The sequence below is a fragment of the Corvus kubaryi genome, unplaced genomic scaffold (genome assembly GCF_017639235.1).
Source record: "Corvus kubaryi isolate FWS band 111438036 unplaced genomic scaffold, C.kubaryi_AGA036_p1.0 37387, whole genome shotgun sequence".
NCBI classification, from domain to species: Eukaryota; Metazoa; Chordata; class Aves; order Passeriformes; family Corvidae; genus Corvus; species Corvus kubaryi.
Genome location: NW_024581129.1, coordinates 2,298,053 through 2,302,219, shown reverse-complemented (window position 1 = coordinate 2,302,219; position 4,167 = coordinate 2,298,053). Strand labels below are relative to the sequence as shown.

The 4,167-nt window shown below is 40.7% G+C and overlaps 1 long non-coding RNA gene across 1 annotated transcript; it reads left to right on the top strand.

The window, feature by feature from the left end:
* Positions 1–3,255: 3,255 nt before the first annotated feature.
* On the top strand, positions 3,256–3,965 carry LOC121668775. The gene is made up of 3 exons (XR_006017556.1): positions 3,256–3,391; positions 3,644–3,727; positions 3,824–3,965. It is a non-coding gene; the product is annotated as an uncharacterized LOC121668775 (long non-coding RNA).
* The last annotated feature ends 202 nt before the right edge of the window (positions 3,966–4,167 follow it).

Below are 4,167 nucleotides of genomic sequence, written 5' to 3'. Positions count from 1 at the left end.
GAGGTGCTAATGGAAGAGAAAGTGGAGAAATGTGCTGGTTTGGCTGGGATTTTCATCACAGTAGCTGGTATGGGGCTGTGTTTTGTATTTATGCTGGAAACAGTGTAGATGTTGTAGTTCTTGCTGAGCAGAGCTCACACAGAGTCAAGGCCTTTCCTGCTCCTCACCCCACACGCCAAACAGGAGGATGGGGGTACACAAGGAGTTGGGAAGGGACACAGCCAGGACAGGTGACCCCAACTGACCAAGGGATATCCCAGACCACAGAGCTTCATGCTCCATGTTTAAAGCTGGCAGAAGAATAGGGAAGGGGGGCACTTTCGGAGTGGTGCCATTTGCCTTCCCAAGTCACTGTTACATGTGGTGGAGCTCTTCTTTCCTGGAATGGCTGAACCTGACTGCCCATGGGGAGTGGTGAATGAATTCCTTGTTTTGCTTTACTTGTGTGTGTTGATCTTCTTTACCCATTAAACTGTCTTCATCTCAACTCATGAGTTTCCTCACTTTTACCCTTTCAATTCTCTCCCCATCCCACCAGGCAGGTGAGTGAGTGGCTGCAGGGGGCTGAGTTTCCATCTGGGATTAAACCACAACAAGAAGAAAGGTCCTAGAACATCAAGCTGATCACTGCAAGGCCCTGTGTGTGCCCCACCATCACTTGCCAATGACTCCCACAGAGATCTGAACAGCTCCAGTTACGGCCTGAACCCAGGCTCACCTCTGTACGCTCTGGTGCTGTGGCACTTATGCAGGTGGCTCAATTAATGCACACAGTTCTCCTTACAGAGCAAATTCTCGAGTGAGAAACACACAGGAGCTCTGCCACAGATTGGTTTAGTGTCCAAAGATCTCACCAATGGATATTGTTTCCCATATCTGCTCTAACTTATTTTCTGCTCTGTCATTCCTGTCCTTGTCTGAAATACACTTTGTCCACTACTGAGAAATTCAGTACCTCTCCAGATGGCTCTGGCTATTTTCTTCCCTTAAGCAGAGTTTGTGCTGCTGTATAGAACTGCATGACATTACAGAATATTAGAGAAAGTAGGTTTAGTGCTGTACAATGAAAACACAATGCTCAGCCCACTGTTAGAGGCAAAAATCTAAATAAGACATAGATATGAAAGTCACCATTTGGAACACAGCAGGTACATAGTAACTTATGGATTTGCTGATCCTATGTTGAAGGAGTCTTGCATTTAATGATTTCTAGGTATATATAGATCACTCACACAGAGAAAGAATATTCATTGGTTCAGAGGACCAATAAATCAGTTGTTCTACACTGAAAATGGATTGACAGCAAACACTACACCAGTTGTGTTTTATTTTACTGCTACTGAACAACAAGCAATTAGCATAAGCACTTGTGATAATTACAAATTAAAATATGCAATTGGTCATGCATTTTGTGTATGTAATTTTGAGTCTCCTTCATCATCTGGCCTGGGAACAGCTATCATATATAGCCATGTTTATTTACAGAAGGAGACTTACACTGCAACTGATTGTTTTGTGCAGTGATTTCAGCATAAAGCAGACACATTCAAATGGATTTGAGGCAGAACAGTCATTCCTGTGTTCTCTGTCCACTGCATTATTATTGATATGCTTTTGCTTTTTGCTTCATGGAACTATATTTGGCAGAAGAATTCAGGCTCCTGCCTGGTCTTAATAAAAAGTAAAAATTACTGAGGAAGGATGGAACAGAATTCCACAGATAGATTTGCACATGATAGACATACATGTGTAAGAATGCATATAAAATTCCAATGGAACAATGTCTACATTAGTGCTACTAATTCTGTAAGCCTTTAAGCCACCAAGAGAATCCCTCGTTGATTCTGCCCTTTGTTTAATTGCTACAGACTTCAGCAGCAGTTCCGGCCATTCACAGAGAGAAGGGTCAGCCCCTGAGAGACTGATAAGATATTGCAGAGATTACTAGAAAGGAAGAAATACACCCACTTAACAAGGCTATGGAAGAAAACAGTGCCTTTTAAATGGATCTACAAGAAGCAGAAATCAGAATCTGTGGCTATGTTTAGAGGCACAGTATGATCCTATTTACACAAGGGCCTCAACCCAAACAAGTTGAGGAAACTCCCATTCCCAAAATTAGGAAAAGAAAATGTAACTTGCATTCACTTAAGACTCCTTTCAGACTTGCTCATCTTTCATTATACAGTTTTGTAGATAATTAGCTCCTAACTGAGAAATTAAAGATGAAGCCACTAAGAGTGAAACAAACACAGTATGGGAATGAGATGAGAACCTAAGGAAAATTTCATATCACATTTCCTGAAAGTGAGCTTCTGTCAGAAAGATGATCATGACTGCAATAACAAGCCCCCTGGTTATTCCCAGCAACATGACTTTCAACAGCCTTTGATACACATAATGACAGCTTTGCAGTATTAAAGCTTAATTTGGGGTGAATAGAATTCTTCCTTGATTTTTCTCTCCACAGACTCTGATGCAATTAATTCCCCTGACATTGCTGCTTATAAAACCAGGTAGGTCAAGTTAAAGCAGTTAATAGCAAATATGTATGGACAACAATGATTTTTCCCCCTGCCTGCAGTATCCTGTGCATAATTTTACATAGAATCAATTGACTCTTGTTAAAAATACTACATGGTTTGTGTAATAAGAGGCTGGAATTCTTGATTTTACATAAATATACATTAACAGCCTTAAGAAGAAAATTGCTGCAAGTCAGAACTTTATGTAGCTTTCAGAAACGAGAACTGGATCTAGGTCAAAACTGAATCTTTAAATAAATACCATAAATAAATTGAAGTCTAGACTGCCTAGTTCTGTAAACAGAAAAGATTATTCTGTATTTTCAGTGACATGTAGTTCACATTACAATACAGTTTTGAACAAAGAAGTGTGTGATCACTCATAAAACATTTCCCCTAAATGCTAATGAATCTATGGTGAACTAAAAAGCAGGCTACGATGCTGGGACCTTCCCTTCTGCTCAGCCCTCAAGCAAACATCCCCTGGAAACCCACATTGTGCATTGTCAGGTTATAGAATGAGATGTGAGGTATTGAATAAGGCTCCTCTATCCCACAAGCCAAATAAGTCTTTGCACTTTGATTCTGCAGTCAGAACTTCAACCCAATGCTGACTCATGTGCATCTTACAGGGTCACAACCCTGATTTGGTAATACTGCCTGGCAGTCAGAATGAGAGTTTCCATTGCAAAGTTCATTTTATCAGAAAAACCAGCGTGAATACAATGCTTTGAAAAGACCTGGATTGTTGCTGAAGACTGCAAAAAGCTGAATTACTAATTGCTTTGACTGTAAAGGCACCGAAACAACACATTTTTCTAAACCAATCAGTCATGCTGATTTGAACCTGGGACATATATTGGCAGGTAGGCACTATTAAAATACAACTGGTGTAATTACAGTATCATCAATATTGTTGTATCCTTGCCATCTCTATTAAGCTGTCTCACATACTGCTGCATGTGCAAAACTCCCCGAGCTGGAGCTGAAGGATAATGTTCAGAAACAAGAGCACACGTTTGCCCAATTTTCTTCATCGGTGTTTAATTATGGTACTATTTGCAGTGACACTCTCTCTAAGAGCTGAAATCATGGACAAAATCCTATCTACCCAACAGGGTTTCCAGCCCAAGGAGCATTATACAGACTGCACAGAATTACTGCTATGAATCCCACAAGCTGGACTGTTTCACCAGTTTTAGGTAAGACTCTTGTTCACTCTCCATCCTAAAACTGTAGACACAAGATCAAGTGTTTATTTCAGCAGCCACTTTCCACAGGTATAATTCTTCCCCCAGGTGAAACAACCTCCTGTCTCAGCCACCTTTCAGCACAGGCAAGCAAGAAGAACTCTTAGAGATGCAGGTGCCTCACCAAGATGACAAGAAATTTCAGAGTTTCCTCACATTCTGCTGGTGGGAAGAAGGCCTGTACACTCTGTTACCAGTAGGCCAAAAGTTCTTTGCCAACCATTCTATCTTTTTAGAAACTATTGCACTGGTGGTATGAGTTTAAACCATATTGTGCTTTTGCAGTAATCAACCCCCAAACTCCTCAAAAGATGTGCCTCTGACAAAATATCTCCCAAAAAATATTCTGAGCATGAAACAGCCCACAGAAATACCAGTGGGACATTTCAATA